Source organism: Eupeodes corollae, chromosome 3 (assembly GCF_945859685.1).
Source record: "Eupeodes corollae chromosome 3, idEupCoro1.1, whole genome shotgun sequence".
Classification (NCBI taxonomy): domain Eukaryota; kingdom Metazoa; phylum Arthropoda; class Insecta; order Diptera; family Syrphidae; genus Eupeodes; species Eupeodes corollae.
Genome location: NC_079149.1, coordinates 80,288,322 through 80,300,975, shown reverse-complemented (window position 1 = coordinate 80,300,975; position 12,654 = coordinate 80,288,322).

Sequence of the window (12,654 nt, the reverse complement as noted above, 5' to 3'; positions counted from 1 at the left end):
GTACGCAGTTCACGCAACTTAATATCCACAAGGGGACATGGAAATCTCCTGATCAATCAACCGTCAACCAGATTGACCACATTGCGATCGACGCACGACACTTCTCCAGTATACAGGATATCCGAACATTCTGAGAGGCCAACATTGACTCGGACCACTACCTCGTTGTAGCCAAGGTACGGCTACGGATATCCCGATCCAAGCCAAAACAAGGAAGTACTGTGAGAAGATTCGACGTTAGACGGCTACAATCGTAAGAGACTGCCATGTCCTTTTCCGACCGAGTCTCTAATAACCTCTTAAGGAGTCCTATGCTTCCTGCATTAAGCATTGAAAACCAGTGGCAACATTGCCTTGCAGCCATCAGAGATGCCGCCTCTGAAGTGCTAGGTTTCACACGGCCACCACAGCGAAACCCCTGGTTTGACAACGAATGCCGGCAAGCGCACGCAACGAAACAAGAGGCATACAAAAGGGCGCTGCACAAAAGGACTAGAGCTGTTCGCGAGCTCTACGAGCAGAAGAGGAGAGAGGAACACCGGCTTCTTAGATGGAAAAAAAGAGAGCATGAGAAGCGCGCGATCGAGGAGATAGAGGGATGTCACAACAGAAATGAGGTTCGTAAATTTTACCAAAAGGTAAAAAACCTCCCAAGGGTACCAGCCACGAACCGAAGCCTGTAAAGACGATCAGGGGAACATCGTAGTAGAACCGCAGTCGATGCTGAGAATATGGAAATATCACTTCTCCAAATTATATAACAGCCATGACGAACCGAATTCCGCTGTAAGGGAGATAGAACCACTCAACCTTGGCGACGCAGATCAACAATTCCACCTACCCGATCTTTTTTCTGTGATGAAAAAATTGTTTAGGTAAGTAAATAACATATAATTTTTATTTTGGAGCTGTTTTAAATATGAATAATATGAGACAAAATTCAAATGTTTAAAAGTCTAAAATCAATTCATAATCCAAAATTTAATAGTAAAAAAAATATACGACTTAGTGCACCATACTAACTATTTGCTCTATATCGAGACCTATAAATATTTGTGGTATAAATTGTATGTTGTTTTTCATGTAACAGACAAAATATAAAGTAAGTAAGTATATATACAAAAATATAACGGGTTATCCATTTTGCGGTTTCAAAAGTATAGGTCTGGAATTTAATTTCTGTGAGACTAAGTTTCTAAACCGTTTTTTGGAAAGATATCATAGCAGATCATCTGGTGTCATAGTGTGGGGAGCTATAACCTACTATATGGTAAAATCGATTTTTAGTTGTTGTCCACAATAAAAAACGGGAAGAGCTTTAAATGTTTTGTGAACATTCCTTTTAAAAATGAAAAGCATTTTTGGCCCTCTGCTTTGGCTTTTCCAAAATTTTTGAAATATTTATTTTTTGGTATGAAAACTAAGTTTATATTTTACTTTCTAAACTTTATTGCAAAAAATAGCGCTTTTAACTGAGGGCTGGATCAAGAACATAATATGAATCTGACATTTATCCCTATTCCAAAAACTTAGCACAAATTCATCAAATTTTGACTAATGGACGATACGGGGGTCATATGAGCCATAAAGCGTATACAGTTAAGTTGTATAAGTAAAGAAATTTTTGGTAGTTTAACGGCATTCACCAAAAAGTGGTTTGCTGTTAAAGACATTTAAAATTTTTGTAACATAAGTAATGCTTTAAATTATTTTCATAAAATTTGTTTTCAAGAAAGAGAGCTAATATTCAGGTTTTTAAGAAGAAGATAAGATAAGAGATCTTTAATTTTATATTAAGTTGCCTTTAACTTCCTGAAACTAGCCTTCAATTCCATCTTAGTTTTGTATGCACATAAATAGTGAACATTGAAGTGATTTTTACTTCCGACACATAGGAACTATGTATGTATGTTAGAGCGGTTCTAATTATGTAGAAAAAGACAAAGTGTAACGTTGGCCTCATATTTGAAGTGATTCCATTTTAAAACGATTTGGAATGAAATGCAACTAACCCTTTGGTAGCACTTCATTTAACTGAACGAAAGCGAATGAGAAGAGGAACGCTGAAAACAGAAAACTGTCAGACATATCTGTGTGTAGCTCAACGAAGAAGAGAGAATCATTCTTGTCGGAGCCGTCGCGTGTGCGCCACAGACTTGTAGCAGTTGAATTTAAAATAAACGTTGTAAAAATTCTATTCAGTTGAATTTAAAATAAACGTTGTAAAAATTCTATTATCAGAAGTGGGATAAGAGATTTCAAACCTACATACCTTTGTTTATTGTTGAAAAAGAAAAAAAAAAAATAATAATAATAAAAGTTATTTCGGTTCGTGAACCAATAATTGTTTTTCTACTTTATTTGTGTATGTTTCTGGACGCCGGCCGCCGCGCCGATGCGAAGGATTAAATTGGGTACCCAAATAGTCTCGGGCAATATATTTGTGTGTGTGTCGTCTTTTAAGCCTTTGTGGCTGAAGTTAAATTCAGTTTCGGTACCCTACATAGTCTCTTACTTTTTATACTGTGTGCAACCCAAATAGTCTCGGGCGATATATTTGTGTGTGTGTATCGTCTTTTAAGCCTTTGTGGCTGAAGTTAAATTCAATTTCGGTACCTTACATAGTCTCTTACTTTTTATACTGTGTGTGACGACGGGACAGACGGAGTGTTTTCGTGCCGGTACCTATAATACCTATAGTCAAGGAGTTTCAGCCAATGCGTTTTACTGTGTCCATTTTACCGATAAAGTTGTTTAATTAAAAAAAAAAAAAAAAAAACAATAAATGCTTGTTTTGTTCGGGTCAGTTATTTATTTGTACGCACGCAATTCTTTTATTTCGGAAAAAAAAAAAAAAAAAAACATCCCCTTTTATTCAAATTTATTTGTGTATTTGTCATTGCACAGTGACGGAAGTGATTTAAAATCTGTATCCTAATAGTCTCTAATTTGCCTGTGAACGAGTGCAATAATAAAGAAAACAAAATTTTACAAACAAAAAATAATTGCATTTTGAAATTTAAATCGGTTTGCGTGTGGTTTGTTCTGTCCCCTTACCCAAAATGGCGAACAGTGGTGGTGAGATAGATGTTAATGATGAATTATCAGATTCTAATGAAAGAGTGATTGGTGGCCAACAGAAAGATGGTGCGGTTGGTGGATTACCGTTGCTTTCGGACAACAATGTTTCTACAAAAAATAATCCAGGTAACAATCTTGTAATAACTTTAGAATCTATAAGCGAAATTCTACGCTCGACTCAACAACGTGAAGCTAGCGGATCTGTCGGGTTTCCATGTTTTGACCCTGACCATTCACGAGTTGATGTTCGCCGATGGTGTGCTGATGTTGATTTAAGGGTAGAACGAGACCAACTGAAAAATTTCGACATCATTCCAAGAGTTCAAGCCTCATTGTTAGGTAGGGCAAAGTCGTGGTACGATAAATACGGATACCAGCATTATGGATGGTCAGACTTACGCGCTACCTTGATCCATACGTTTTCAAGCGGTGCAGATATCGTTGAGCAACTTCGAACAGTTGCAAATGTTGAGAGTAGTGAGTTTGCATCCTACAGCGATTTTGTCATAGAAAAGGTTTCCCAAATTAACCGGTTGCCTTTCAATATACCCGAAGATAAAATTGTAAGAATAATCGTTGGGTGTATTTCTCAAATAAGTTTAAGAAACTCCCTGACATTTGTCATGCCATCTTCTGTTCAAAGTTTAATTGATCACTTATCGTCCATACGAGAGAGTCCTCATCGACGTCATAACATCAAAGACTTCCGAGGTGTTAGACCTCTCGTACGTAGAAATAATGAAACAGATTGTGTGCCCAAACGCCCTAGATTGGATGAAGAACGTCGTTGCTTTGATTGTGGAAAGTTAGGGCACTTAAGAGCCAAATGTCCTCAAAAGACATCTCGAGACAATAAAATCGAATTTCAACCGCTGAAGCTTAAACCACCTACTAATACTGACAAAAACCAAAAATGTTCATTCTGTGGAAAATTAGGTCATGAAGAAAGCGCTTGTTGGGCTAAGCAGCGAGCTGAGCGAAAAACAGTTAATCTTTGCCACGAAAAAGTTACAACCGAAGTTACCACTCCAGTCATAATTAATCATCAATTATATCACTGTCTGCTTGACACAGGGTCAGATTGCTCCTTAATAAGGTCTGATATTGCTAGTAAGATATCTTCAAAGAAAACCACATCATTTCTTTCCATACAAGGCATTGGTAAAGATCCCATTACATTATCGGAACAAATGGATTTGCTAGTTGAGTTTGAAGAAGCGAACGTAGAAATTACCTTTCATGTTATTGACCGGGAATATTTAAAAAACGAAATAATTATTGGAAGGGACGTATTAAAAGATCCATCTCTGATGATAATTGTTAGTAGCTATGGATCGACTTTGCGACAAATTGAGCCTGCCGTTTGTTTGAACACCCATGTTACTTCTATTCCAGAAATATCTCTTTTAAATCAACAAAACTTGCAAGCCATTTTAGACAAATATTCAGAAAATATCATCACTGGGTTTCCAACAGTAAAAGTTAATACTGGATCCCTCTCTATTCGCTTATTGAAAGATACTACCGTTCATTATCACGCATATCAAATGTCTAATAGCGAACGTGAAATAACTGCTAAAATAATCAAGGATCTAAAGAAATGCGATATAGTAAGAGATAGTGAGTCTCCTTTTGCAAGCCCGGTCGTACTCGTTAAAAAGAAAAATGGGGAAAGTAGACTATGTGTTGACTTTAGAGCTCTCAACAAGATTACTATTAGGGATCGTTACCCTTTGCCTCGAATTCAAGACCAGTTGGACAGGCTTAAAGGCAATAAATATTTTACTTCTTTGGATATGGCATCGGGTTTTCATCAAATACCTATTGCTGATGAATCAATAGAAAAGACAGCTTTTATCACACCAGATGGCCACTTCGAGTACTTGCGTATGCCTTTCGGGCTCACTAATGCTCCAGCCGTTTTTCAAAGAGCAATTAACACAGCACTGGGTGATCTTAAAAATACAGTTGCACTAGTCTATATCGATGATGTTCTTATTCCATCTGTAACTGTCGAAGATGGACTTAGAAAACTGGATCTTGTATTACATGCCCTGACAGTGAGTGGATTTTCCCTCAACATAGAAAAATGTAAATTTTTAGAAACAAAGATCGACTATTTGGGACGGGAAATTACGTTCGATGGTATAAGACCAAGTAGCAATAAGATTGATGCTTTAGTAAGGTCACCAACTCCAACTAATGTCAAACAAATACGCCAATTTATGGGATTGGCAAATTATTTCCGGAAATTTGTTCCCGAGTTTGCAGCAAAAACTAGCTGCATAACCTCTCTAACGAAAGTTAATGCCAAGTTTGAATGGACAAATGAATGTGAAACCGCCAGACAATATATACTCCAACAGCTTACATCACGACCTCTATTAATTATATTTGACCACGAACTCCCAACTGAACTACATACCGATGCTAGCTCTATTGGATACGGTGCGGTCCTTTTCCAGCGTATTGATGGACAGCTGCACGTGGTAGCGTACTTTAGTCAGGCAACGAAGTCGTATGAATCTAAATACCACAGCTATGAGCTGGAGACTCTTGCCGTGGTAAATGCAATTAAACATTTTCGGTCATATCTTTTGGGTATCCATTTTCTCCTGGTCACCGATTGCAACGCACTTAAGGCAACTAAGCAGAAAAAGGATTTGCTACCCCGCGTCGCTAGATGGTGGATATATCTGCAAGATTTTGATTTTGATATTACGTATAGAAAAGGGCAAACTATGGTGCATGCGGATTATCTTAGTCGCAACATACCTCAAAGTTATTGCTATAATTTGAATAGTCTATCTGATACTTGGCTTCATATTGAACAAAAGCAAGATGCTTTTACCAAGGAAATAAAAGATAAAATCAGGGAAGGTGATACTGATACAAGATCAAAATATTTAATTCAGAAAGGATTGTTGTACAGGAAATTACAGAATGGTGAAAAACTCTTCATACCTCAGAATTGTCGACTTTCACTGATGCGAAGATTTCACGAAGATAATTGCCACATTGGGTGGGAAAAGACATTATCTAAGATGAGAGAGCATTTTTGGATGCCGTCTATGACACAAAATGTTAGGAAGTTTGTTAACTCCTGTCTTATTTGTCTAGTTGCAAAGCGACCTAGCGGAAAGAAACAAATGGAATTACATCCAATTGAAAAGAAGCCGATACCATTTCATACTATCCATATGGATTATATGGGACCATTCCATGGGAAAAATTTGGAGGATAATCGACATATCTTTATCATAGTGGATGCATTCACAAAATTTGTCTTACTTTTCCCATGTAAGACTTTACAGGCTGCAGAAACAGTTAAGCACTTCCATAATTATGTAATGTTGTTTGGGGCTCCGTCTAAAATCATAAGTGACAGAGGTTCTAATTTCACAAGCGACGAATTTCGAAAACTCTGTGCCTCTCTTGGTACGGAACAACATCTTATTGCACCAGGAGCTTGTAGAGCAAATGGACAAGTGGAAAGATTTGTCGATACAGTTGCTAATTTATTACGAACGAATTTAGATACAAACCTTGAATGGACCACTTATATAAGCCGTGTGCAGCTAGCACTTAATACAACCACTAATAAAACAACAGGGTTATCGCCTATGAAGGTACTTATAGGGATAAATGGACGTACTCCAGAGATTGGCGCTCTTTTGTCACATCTTAGTATTGAACCTGAGTATGAAGATTTAGAAGCTATTCGAGCTCTAGCTGATGAAAGACTTCAAGAAAATAGGCATCGTATGAAAGCGAGATTTGATAAGGATAAATGCAAACCAACAAAATTGAAGATCGGTGATAAAGTTGTTTATCGTAGTAATCAAATTCGCAAATCCAAATTGGACGTTCATTATCAAGGACCATACGAAGTTGTTGGTGTTCTTCCTAATGACCGGTATAAGATAAAAAAGGAGAGTTCAAAGGCGATTGTGATAGCAGCTAGAGAGGTTATTCGCCCAATATGCTTCAATGAAGATGAAAATGTCCAAAATGACGTTTTGTAAAAGGTAGATATATTTCTTTTTATGTATTGAATATTGTTCTTGTTAAAAAAAAAAAAAAAAAAATTAATTATATATTTGTTGTTAATGGACAAGCTTAATATTGCCTCTGAGCCTTGAATTGGTTAAACCGTAAATGATATTATAAAGGACAAGCTGAAAATTGCCTCTGAGCCTGAGAAAATGCAAATTGAAAAAAAAAAATGGTTAACCATATTGGTATGAATACAAAGATTTGGGGACCTGAGCCTCTGAGTTGGTTTTCTGAAACTTGCAATACAGGAATTAGCTAAGCTTAAAGTGCCTCTGAGCTATTGCTGGTATTGAGGTCTATGAAAAACTAAACAAGCTAGGTCTTTTGAAAAAAAATGTATTGTGTTCTGTATGTTTGATTGTTGGCTATAGCGAGCTTTGTTATGCCTTGAGCTATGCCAGTTTATTGTTAAGAGTACTTATTTATCAATTGCAATTTCTTTGTTTTAATGGAGGAATAAAACCCAAAATGTTTTCTAACATTTCAGAACTGGCTTAAGGGTTGTTATTCGCAAAGTGACCCGTGAAGAATGCTGATATATTGCACACTGAAAATCTCCAGAATGCAGCTTATTACAAAAAAAAAAAAAAAAAAAAAAAAAAAAAAAAAAATGAATAAATAAAGGTTGCATTGATTACTTCTTGTTAAAGAGAATGTTTTATTTCATCGAGAGCGATGAATACTGTAGGATGGCCGTGTTAGAGCGGTTCTAATTATGTAGAAAAAGACAAAGTGTAACGTTGGCCTCATATTTGAAGTGATTCCATTTTAAAACGATTTGGAATGAAATGCAACTAACCCTTTGGTAGCACTTCATTTAACTGAACGAAAGCGAATGAGAAGAGGAACGCTGAAAACAGAAAACTGTCAGACATATCTGTGTGTAGCTCAACGAAGAAGAGAGAATCATTCTTGTCGGAGCCGTCGCGTGTGCGCCACAGACTTGTAGCAGTTGAATTTAAAATAAACGTTGTAAAAATTCTATTCAGTTGAATTTAAAATAAACGTTGTAAAAATTCTATTATGTATATGGCACCTATTGCATTCGTTAAAATTTTCGAATCAAGTCAAAGTCAAAAAAAGTGGGTCTCCCCATTTCATTTGTCTGTCTGTCTGTCCTGGCCCCTAAAGCCTAAACCACTGTGCCCATTAAAACTAAGCCGATAAGCTTAAGACATTTTTTTCTTCATTTTTAATACTAAAAATAACAGCAGTCCCCATAGAAATTTGTTTGTTTAAATTTGAAAATTCGATTTTTTTCAGAAATGAACCCATAGATAGTTCAGAACTTTCTCTAATTTTTTTCTTATTTCGGCTTCTTTCTACAAGAAAAACATATTTTGGTATTGCTCCAGTAGGGTTTCCCTCATTATGCCATTATTTCGTTTTCAAATTTTTCCAAGAACTTAATCAACAGATGCAAGCTCTTGTCGATGGTCAAACTTTCAAATTGTTTATGATTTTTGATGATCGAAAATGTCATTTTTTTATGGCATTTAATTTTGTAAGAAAATTGATTTTCTGTTGATCGTAGCAAAATAAAGAAATTTACAATTTGAAGTAAATATGCTTTCGATGTTCTAGAACTGAGATTTAAACACGAACTTCAAGAGTATAAATGTGTTTCAAAAATAGCAAAAGTGACACTTTTGTTAAGCTACTGCCACACATAAATTTCTTCCTAGCTTATTTGTTTACCTTAGTTTGTTTTTATTTCATATTCAGAGAAACTATGTACTTAAATGCACTTATTTCCTTAAATTCAAGAACCAGACATTTTTCTTTCTACAATTTTAAAGTTTGTTGACCCCTTTAAATTCAAAATATTTTCAAGCTCCAATCTACGAGTAAGCATACTGATAGCGAAAGTAATTCGGTGAAATTGTTTAAAAAGGAAGCTTGTCGTGATTCTTGGGTCCAGATTTCCTGTGAATTTAATGGTGAAATATACGTATAAGCCACCAGGCCTTACGGCTTTTATTTAATGTTAAGGGTGTTTTTCCGAACGTGTGGTTTTCAATGTAAAAAATTTTATGGTCAGTAGTTAATCTTTTTTATAGAAATAAGGGTATGTCATTATGTTTAAAAAGTGATTTAGGGTAAGTGGCATAAATTTCAGTTGAAAAGTCCAATTTACTACTAATTTTTGAAGTAATTAAGCCTGTAAGCAATAACACGCCGAATATTCTACTCCAAGGCCTCCATCGTCTCGGGGTTATCTGCGAAGACAAGCCCGTTTTTCATAACCTAGAATACAGAATAAAACTCTACATACCCACGACGCGAGTTTGAAACTTCAATTTCCAAAAAAACTTCATTGTTTAATATAAATCAAGGATATTTTTCTAGTTTTAAGAAAAGCTACGGCACGATAATAAAGGAATGGGTGTTGATGTTGTTTTCTAATAGTTGATTTTTTATGTAGCCCGTTGTTTGAAAATCCGTGTTGTGATGGTTAGTCCTTAGGACAGTCGTGCTAAGTAAAAACCTGTCTATGCAAACCTTAATTTTTTGTACACACTATATGTATGGAGGAGACCTAGGTTTTTACGCCATGTGAAAAATTACAACCCGGAACTGTCCTGTTACTGACAAACGCATATATAAAAGGGCGCATTCACAAAGCTAGTGTACACGTAGTCAAAATTCAACTAGCCTTGTTTATGCAAAACTACACTACAAAGCTAGTCAATCTGGAACTATCATGTTATTGACAAATCAATTTTTGATTTGATAACTTGAACTTATCTTTTGTATTTTTAAATTCAATATAATCAAATTTAAGACGGAATTTGAATGATTTACATATATTTGTATTTAAATACTCAACGATTTATTTTATTTTGAATTCGTGTGTTTTTACCGAGCAGCTGATTGTAAAACGTCAAAATCATTCTCCACTAAATATGTAAGGGAAATTTCAACTACTTTTATAGTTAGATTTAGCCAATCAGAATCCCTTGACTACATAGCCACTAGCTTTGTGAATGCGACCAATGTATGTATGTATGTATATAAAATAAAAAAAAATTATGGTGTTCAGAGGCGGTGGCGGTCGATATGATTGCTTATAAAACTGGATGTTCAATGGAGAAGATGTGGAGATATTACGCAAATACAAATATCTTGGTATGATGATATCGGCGAACTTAAATTTAAATATTAATCTCGATGAAAAACTATCGGATGCTAAACGAGCAATTTCATCGATTTGGGGACGCTGCATTAGTAACAATTACGTGTCGCACAGTGCAAAACAAACAGTATTTTGTTAAACCGCAGCTTCAGTCCTTCTTTACGGAGCACAGGTTTGGGGATACAGAACATACATATGTATGAATCTGTCGAAAATGTTCTTCCCCATTTTTTAAAGAGGATGTTCCGTTTACCGAAAAACACTCCAAATTATATGTTGTATATTGAAACTGGTACTCCCCCTTTGTTTTTGTACACCCAAGACTTGCATTATAATTATGTTATCAAAGTTTTAGAGATGGAAGACACTAGAATACCAAACATAGTAATGAGAAATATTATTCGAACGGGTGGATGTTGTAACGACTTTGTTGGACTTAAGGTCGGTTTAAAATTAATATTATTAAGCCCATAGTACAAATAAATAACTGTGCGCCGTATTTGGACTAACATTGACTTAAAATGAGATATTTACGGGCGATGAAAAAATATCGCAGTATTATAGCATTAATCTTGTTCAAACATGGACTCAACTCATATTTCGGCTTCAAAGCCACAATTGCCTTTATAATAAACAGGCTTATACTTGAATGTTACAAAGTCTTATCTTTAATAGTAGGTAACTTTTAATAGTAAACTGACCTAACTCGTAATAAGCCTCGAAAAATTAAATAATATTTGACGATAAATTGACTTAAAACATGTATGTTCCACGGAATATAAAATTAAAATATGTAGTCAACTGACCTAAAATATAATTTGTCAATATAAGACACACAATTTAATGAAACTTACCTTTGAATTTAGTTGTAAGCAGGCTTAACAACAATTGGGTCTTCGTTCAATAAAATAATGATAACCTCACTTCACAAGTATTGGACACAAACTAGAATGGCGCCAAAAATGCATGGTTTGGTCACAATTGAACCCGTATACGTTAGATGTCGTTAACAAAAGGCTGTATCTGTTCTTAATTTAATTTTGACCTAATGTCTTAATGGGTCAGTATTCCACTAAGCATGCGATATATCAGTATAATTTAGTGTTTCCTTTTCGTATACTAATAATTCGTCCAGTTTTTATAAAAATAGAAAACAAAGCTGTAAATGAACATCCTTGACCTAAACATCATTGTATTCAATTGAAAAAGTTTTTATTCAGCATTATCAACAATAGGTAAAAAAAATCGCAGAAATTTAGCGGTTTTTCTGACTCTTGTCATTTATTGCGTAGGGCACTCGAGGTCGAAAACTTCGGTTATTAATAATGCCAATTTAATAAACAATCTATATATATAAAAATCAATGCCACTTTTCGTTGTAATGTTATAACTCAACAATGCCTTTACCGATTTGGCTAATTTTGGTCTTGAATTATTTGTGAAAGTCCACAGAAGGTCTGTACGTAGAGAAAATTAAAAAAAAATCTTGGAAAGATATAAAATCGACATCTTTTTATACTCCTATATACACAAACAATTTGTTCTAATACTTAAACAAATCCAGATTTTTTGATTAGGTACCTTAGAAATGTAGAACGAAGCAGTATTAATAATAATTGAAGATATGTGTCTAACGATTGTAAATAAAGTATTAGTACAATTGGGTATGACCGCACTAAATCGTGAGGTACATGATTATTTTGATCGTGAATTGCAACGTGAGCAAGAGTTCAATTCTAATGATTAACGTTTATTCGTTCAATCGAATAAAACCAACAAAAACATGTGTATCATGACTGTCGTTTCCAATAATACAAATATTTCTTGGATGCAACTGGTGGTACAGGAAGACTTTCGTTGTATCATTAATTTTAGCGGCTATTCGATCGAAACAAAAAATTGCATTGGCACTTGCAATTTCTTCGATTCTTCGGGAATTGCTGCTATATTATAAGAAGATGTTCGGACCGCAAAATCTGTATTAAAATTGCCATTGAATGTACGGGTGATTGAAACTCCAACTTGCAATATTTCGAGAAATTCTGCTGTGGCAAAAGTTCTGCGATTAACGTCAATTATTATATGGGATGAGTTCATGGCGAACAAAAATCAATAGAAGTATTTAATAGAACAATGCAAGATTGCTGTCAGGGGACTTTCGTCAAAAATTGCGACCAACTCTTACTAAAGAAATAAACGCCTGTTTGAAGCTATCAATTTTTTGGAGATATGTACGAAAATTGACACTGAGCATAAATATGCGTATTTACCTACATAATGATGCAACTGGCCATGAGTTATCAAAACAATTGTTAGGAATTGGTGATGGCAAAATACCAATCGACAATACCAACGGATTGATCACTTTACCGAATTTTGCA